We start from the raw sequence: 7,966 nt of genomic DNA, 5'->3' as shown, positions 1-7,966 counted from the left end.
TTGTGACACCAATTTCATTTATTTCCAAATCTTAAAATCATACATTTCCGTTCTTTAGCGTTTCTTAATAATGGCAGAACGGGCTTAAGAGTCATATGATTAAGTTAACTAAATAATTTAGTTTTCCCACATCATTAGCGGATTTAGGGGGTTAAAGCGAGCCCCCCCCCCCCCACCCCCGGTTGAAAATCTTAAAATATTTTTTGTATTAACCATTTCTTGTTTTAATGTTATCTTTACTATAATTTGAATATCTAGCACTGAATAGGGTGACACGTTGTCGCTACACTTCTTTAAATATACACAAGTCATAATAACATTGGCCAGAGGGTAACTTGATAATTAGAGGACCAAAGGATTTAATTAAGACAATCCAAGGCTGCTATCTCTATATTTTATTATATATATCTTTATTAGCCTCCCTTAGAATGATACAACAATTGCAAAACGGGTAGATACGATCTGTAATCAAATAATTAACCTTATAAAATTAATACTTAAAATTTTATTTAGAGTAACCATATGCCGGATGAACAAAAAGTGTGCCATTTATTGAAAAACATATGGTTTGGTATAACATGAAAACTTCTCTAGTGTTTTAAACATTTCTCACATAACCCCTCCCCCAAACCCCCACTTCAAGCTCTGGATCCGCGCCTGCCCATAGTGCTTATTACATTATAAAATAAAATGGTATTCATCTTCAATTGTTGAAATAAAGATGAATTGTTAAAAAAAAAAGCATTGACACCAGTTTATAGTTATCGTTCATAGAAGACAGTTATGATTTATTCTATAATTCTCTTTTTAAAACGTAATATAATTTTACCTCTTGGAGTTTTTCTATATGTTACTTCTGTAATCGGATTTTGAAGAACCCCATGGACACCACATACTCTCAAATGTCTTTCAAGGAATAATGATAGTATGTAAACTCTTGTATTGTTAGTAAGGAAATGAAATATCAAAAGCATTTGTTTCTCAATTTTTATCTCAAAATAGGGTTCTTTAAATAAAAAAAAAAGCTTGCATAGCAATTTCCTTAAAAACTAAATATATATAACAAAGGCAAAGTTTTAAAACACAAAATTTATTTTTTATTTTTCTTTCATAAACTTGAATTTATACCACGCTAAACCGTTAGGTTAACAACCATTGATTAATCAATAAGTAACGATCAAAAGACAATTGTTTATTGGATTAGGTTGATTGAACATGATGATTCGGGAATCTGCAATAAACCGTTGGTCACGTGGCGAGTGGCAGGCGTTGATTAAAAAGTCATTTAACTTCAAAATTACAAAATCTATTGATACCTAACTTTATAGATTTGAGGTATTTAATCATATCCTCTTATATTCATGTTCGCTGTGATCTTAAAACATAGTTTTAGTGTCCTTAATGCAAAAACTTTCTTCTAAGTGCACTAAGAAGTCTTTTGCGGTATTTCTACACACCGAAATATATGGCCTAATTATTGGTAATATACCATATTAGTGTCACTAATGGCTTAACGTGTTACCAAATTAAAAAGAAGAAATAGGCTCAAAACCGCATTTTTAACTTTAGATTTTTTTTCAATCCCAAAATAGAGAAGAGGTCCGGTATACAGACTTATTAAAAAGTCCAGATGAGAAGTTTAACTTGCTTTTCTATTCCCGGCACTTTTAACTTAACGCATGCAAAAAAAAAATCAGTACCTGGTTACAGTTGCGCATTGACAAATTATAATCTTTCGATTAAATAGTCTTAAATCTATATGGTCTTTATTTTAAAAGTTATAAAATCTAAATGTAAAGTGATCTAAAATGTTCAATATAAATGAGTATTTTCGCTGTGAAATGAATCTAAGGTCGTCTAAAAGTGTATACATGTGTATTTGACCCGACTACTGACTACATAGTAAACTATTCATTATGTACCTATAAGGGGGGTCTGAGCGGGACTCGGGATTGTCGAGGCGTATTTTTTGTAAACGTGACACATGAAAGTCAAATTATGAGGGAGGGTAGGAGGGGTACTGATCCCGAAATCCCGAGCTTAAAAACACGAAATCCCGAAATCCCGGGCTTAAAAAACACGAAATCCAGAGGTCCCGAAATTCGAAAAAAGAATTATCGTATCCCGAAAGGGTCAATCCCGAAATCCAGAGCTTAAAAACACCCGATCCCGCAGTCCCGATAAAGGTCCTATCCTCCCTCAAATTATTGTGCCGTGAAAACGCGAAATGAAGTTTAGCGGGACATGGGAAATTACAAAAATAGCAGAATTGTTCACTTACATAGTGTACGCGGGATGGCATCATGCGAGAATCTAAAAAAATAAGTAGTAACTAAGCGGGATCCGTGAACAGAACCCCCAATGAGACCCCCATTAGTTGTGGCTTATTTTGGTCTTTTTAGTTAGTTTCTTTCCCCTTCATTACTTGACCGTTTTGTAAAACAACAGCACTCGAGGTCTGACAGTATTTTACCAAGAAATGCACAAAATATTCAAAAAGAAGGCCTAGAAAATTTAAATATTGGTATGCACACATACTACCCTATCAGCACAGACAATTATATTTTTGTAAAGGCGCCAAACTCGTTTCTAATATTTATAATAGAACCGAAAAGAAAATGGAAATGGAAATGGGGAATGTATCAAAGAGATAACAACATGACCAAAGAGCAGATAACAGCCATAGGTCACCGATGGGTCTTCATTGCAACGAGAAAATCCCGCAACCTGAGACTGGGGTGGATCTAGTCATATAAAGGAGGGGTTCCTAACCCAGGACAATTTTTTTTTTTTTTGGGGGGGGGTGTCCAACTACATGTCCCCATTCAAATGCATTGATCGTCCAATAAAGAAAGGGGGTTCCAACATGTCCAACCTTCAGCCCCCCCCCCCCCTTGGATCCGTGCCTATGAGGCATGCTTTAGCTTGCCATTAAACAAAAATGTATACTAGTTGAGTGATAATGGACGTCATACTTAACTCTTCAATATAAAAAAAAGAAACTAAAATAAAAATCATACAAAGGTCACAAAGGCCATAACTTCTGGCTCCTGAATTAGGAAAAGTGCAAAATGCAGTGAGGATAAAAGCCTTTACTGTAAATTCCTGAAATTACAATTATATAAATCATCTCACATCTTTGTGCATTTCTTGAAATTGGTCATATTAATAAACGCATGCAATATTTTCAGAAAATTTCAATATATAGGCTTTTAAAAGTCAATCTTGTGCATGATTATCAATGATTATACTCGCACAATTAACACATGTGGTTCTCAAAACTCAGAGGTGTCTATGCTATTTATGACAACATTTTAATCAAGTATAAATTTACAAAATATGTTTAGAACTATATGATTTTTAGGTTTTTAAGCATAGATATAGTAGGTCAGGATCTGCGAACTCTCACTGACTGACTGAGCACATGAATTCAACACTAGTTTTTTGGTGATGTTGGTGTTGCTTAGTGTTTTGTTTTGTTTTTCTTTTCTGCATCTTATGTTTTGCCTTGGCATTGTCAGTTTCTCTTTCATTGCCTTTGGTTTTTTTTGTTATGTTAAATAACAAGTCACAAGAGAGAAAAAACAAAAAAAATATGTGAAAAAATGGCTTAGTTCAGTATATATTAAGGACAGAGATAACAAATAGCTAAATAAGAAAAAAGAAAAAAGAAAATTCCTTTTCTATGTACAGTCAATTGTCTGATAATCTAGAAGATAGCCTGATTTGGTCTAATTCTCCTGAATTCTAGCAGGTACTTTATTCCAACTTTTTTAATTCAAACAAACCATGTCTTAGATAGTCTTGGAATTAGAATACATTAATCATAAAATTTTCATAATACTTTGGTGAATTATCTATTGATATAATCATGATAATTAAGCTCCTTTTTAATTTTAGGGATTTAAAATTTTTAATTTAAAGTTAGGGATTTTATTCATAAAAGCGGGGATTTTTCCAGTACGTATACTATTAATAATGCTTTGAGCAATTTTCATGAAACTTGGTGAATTATTTTTGTATAACATAAACATGATAATTTTCCTTTTAATTTAAAAATAAATCTGATTTATGTCATTGTACTATCATGACTTGGGATTAGGATAGTCTCAAGAATGCTTTCACAAATTTTTATGAAACTTTGGTGAATTGTTTTTATATCTTGACAAACTCCCTTTTTATTGTTATGACCCAAAGTGGAGGGGGCATAATGTTTAACACTTGTCAGATCGTTTGTCCGTCTGTCCCAAAGTTGTTTTTTGTACTCTTACAGAACTTTAGTTTGCCTCAACCAAATTCAATTAAACTTTTACAAAAGCTTGTTATCACAATTCTCATATCAAGTTTGAATGTTGGTGATGTCAGTGTTACTGTACTAGAGTATCAGAGTTATGCCCCTTTAGAAATGGGGAAAATATGCTGAATTTTTGGTTTCCTGTTCTCTAAAATTTAGTTTGTCTTAACCAAATGTTATGAAATCAATACACAATGCTTATCATCACAAAATACAGATTAAGTTTGAATTTTGGTAGTGTCTCTTTTACTAAATTCTATAGTTATGTTCTTTAAAAATGGAAAAAAATGTTTCGGCCTTCTAACTTAAGTTTCCCTCAACCAAATTTAATTAAACTTTAAAAAAATATTTTTTATCACAATTTTAATCAGATCAATTTCAAATTTTGGTAGTAAAACTTTTACCGTTCTTCAGTTATGTTCCTTTAAAACTTTGAATAATATGCAAGCTGGAGTATCATTCCCTATTTATCATGTATATTTTTTTATAAGATGCAGAGTTAAGGAACTTTTGTTGTTGCAAAGTTATTTTAAAATTGTCCATTTTCAAAAACTTTGAAAGGTTTTAGAAATTTATGGATTTGTTAAAAAAATCACAGCCTTAAACTTATAGTCACTTGAGATATATATCTATAAATGGAGCCAAATTATATACATGTTTTATGTCAATAAATACCACTGTTGGTGCATGTTTTGTTTTTTTTTGAGGGCAGGGGTCTTATTTGCACAGTGCTCATAGTTTTTTAGTCGATCATTAAAATTCATTTAAAGCTTAAAGACCAGCTATAAGGGCAAGAAGCTTATCAAGCACTCATGGTTTAGATTTTTATTAAACACACATTAATATACATAATGTACATTAAACAGAAAAAAATATTGATGCAAGATGTCATTCAACTTTTACTCTTTTATGTATAGGGCAAGAACTATATAAGATACAGAGAAATTATATACAGCAGAAATGATAGGCAATGTAAAATTTGCAGAAGCCAACTAAACCTAAATGGTAAGGCACCTTTTAATTTTAAAAAAGTTATTGAACTTGAAAGATGATTACTAGTATCATGATTACTATAAAAATTAAAAGATGTGGTATATTAAATATGAAAACTATCATGGCTTTGAGAAAGCAATTGTAGGCCTGTTACGACCTTCAATAATGAGAAAATCCATACCCTATACTATAGTCAAAGTAGGCAGCTATAAAAGACCTAAAGATGAAAAATTGAAACAATCCAAACTGTAAAACTAATCATGGTAATTGGCTAGTTTATAACAAAATAAATTACAAAAAATAAATATGACCGGTATGAAACAACAACAACAACAACCACTAAATTTTAGTGTCAGACTAAACTGACAAAAGCTACAGGCTCTGAACTTTGGACAGGCACAATAGGAATATGGCAAGGTTATATAAAAATAAGATGTGGTATGATTGCCAATAAGACAACTCTCCACCAGACAACCAATGATGTAAATTTCCTGCAAACAGGGACTTGACTTCTGTAAATCAACTAATTTTTCGTGAATACTTTATTTGGCATTTTATACTTTCTAGTCTACATCGCAGTTATTTATTTTTCTCGAGTTAAGTTTACTTAATGTATTTTAATAAGGAAAGATACACATGAAAAACATTTGTTGCTGTTTCTCTCTCCATTTATAACATTTTATTTGTTTATTTTGTGTATTTATAGGTGATCAGACATCTTGGTTTTCATGATCAATAGGTCATTACTGAAGAGGAAACTTATAGTTGAAATTTATTTACATAGTGCATAATTGGATTAATTTGAAATGGAATGTGTGCTTTCCTGCAAAAAAGAAATAGGAAATTTCAACATTATCACATGATAATGACCATAAACAAAATGGAGTTCTATCATAGATACACAAAAACACTATTGCATAAAAGCAACAACATATCTTAATCAAAAGAAAGGAGAATGCTGAACAAATACTATTTTGTTGTTGAAAAAAGGAACACCAGTTTTATCCACTCATTTACATCGCTCCCTCATATCAAATATACAGAAGAAGATCATTGAAGAACAATTTGCAAAAATGATTTCTCTTAGAATTGAAGGGAATTGTTTAGTGAATGGAATAATGTATTCACTGAATTCTTACGTAGTGGATTGAATAACTGTACACAAGCTGAAACAGAAGAAATTCTAATTTAAAATAACACGAAAAGTGTTTATTTTATTATTTAATCTGCAAATATATAAACAAATTCTTTAGAACACCACAAATGGTATGACATTCAAATTGGTTGCTTATTAATGTATCGCATTGAAACAATTACAAAGAAAATAGAAGCATTTGCTCCAAAAAATATTATAAATCAAAGTTAAATTTATAAAAAAAGTATAAACAATACCTAGATCTAAACAGTCAGACTGTATTATTTTCAATGTCATTAAAATGTTGAGTCAAACATTTATTAAAGTTTTAAATATCTTTTGCATCAATTATACAGTCTTGTTATTATTATATTCATACTGTTTGTATACATGGTGTAGTGAAGAAATGTTCAACAAGTAAAAATAAGGGAAAACATTTCCTTAAGGGAAATTTGATCTTCAGAAATTTCCTTAGAGGAAATTTGAAGAACAATGATTTCCTTAGAGGAAATTTGTTGTCTTGAATTTTCCTCCAAGGAAAAGTGTTTGTCAAAAATTTCCTCACAGGAAAAAGTATTTCCTCCAAGGAAAATTTGAAGCTACAAATTTCCTCACAGGAAAAAGTATTTCCTCCAAGGAAAATTTGAAGCTGCAAATTTCCTCAAAGGAAAAAGAATTTCCTCTAAGGAAAAAGAATTTCCTCTAAGGAAATAGAATTTCCTCAAAGGAAATAATTATGCAGCAAATTCCCTAAGGGAAATCTTTTTCCCTTGAGGAAAAAACAATTTCCCTTGAGGAAAAAACAATTTCCCTTGAGGAAAAATCTTTTTCCTTCAGGGAAATTTGATTTCCCTTGAGAAAAAGTACTTTTCCTCTGAGGAAATTGTTGAAAAAAGGGGCATAACTTTTTCAACAGTGGTGCTAGATCCAAAAAAATTTAGGACAATTATCAGGGAACCAATACCAACCAAGTTATCAACTTTGTTTTGACTTAACTTCAAAAATTAAGGTGACAACTTTTGCACTCAGCGGAATTGCAAACTTGTCCCGGAGACTGTTATTTTTTAATATAAATCTTGTTTTATTTCCTCGCACAGTCGTATTGGGTCTCGATCAGCTGTACTGGCCATTGAGAACAGAATGCCTGGAGTGCAACAAAAACAAACGCCAATGCAACGTACGTAAAAACGAAGTATTTGGTAACATCTGCCATATTCCTAACTTGTTACAGTACATTTAGAAAAAAAATGGTGGATTTAACGGCGTTTTATGGTTAGCCAAAAAGATATATATTTTATAAAAAAAAATAAAAAAATCTTGTTCAATCATTAAATAATAATTTGCTTTTAACAGCCATTATCAATTTTGTTGAAATAAGAAAAAACATCGATGATAAATTATTAACTTGCAAGTGAATAATTCTATCTAATTCAATCCGTATTCATGTGACTTCAATTAACCCCTTATTAGAAGAAGATGTGGCATGAATTTCGCGTGCTTAGTTATCAAATGGAAAAGAATGTCAACATTGAAAGTTAAACAAC

The 7,966-nt window shown here is 31.3% G+C and overlaps 1 long non-coding RNA gene across 1 annotated transcript; it reads left to right on the top strand.

The window, feature by feature from the left end:
- Positions 1–5,225: 5,225 nt before the first annotated feature.
- LOC143056768 (uncharacterized) lies at positions 5,226–6,759 on the top strand. The gene is made up of 2 exons (XR_012972502.1): positions 5,226–5,299; positions 5,994–6,759. It is a non-coding gene; the product is annotated as an uncharacterized LOC143056768 (long non-coding RNA).
- Positions 6,760–7,966: the final 1,207 nt, after the last annotated feature.

Source organism: Mytilus galloprovincialis, chromosome 13, assembly GCF_965363235.1.
Source record: "Mytilus galloprovincialis chromosome 13, xbMytGall1.hap1.1, whole genome shotgun sequence".
Taxonomy (NCBI): Eukaryota; Metazoa; Mollusca; class Bivalvia; order Mytilida; family Mytilidae; genus Mytilus; species Mytilus galloprovincialis.
Note: the sequence above shows the minus strand (reverse complement) of the source record. Positions and strands in the feature narration are given on the sequence as shown.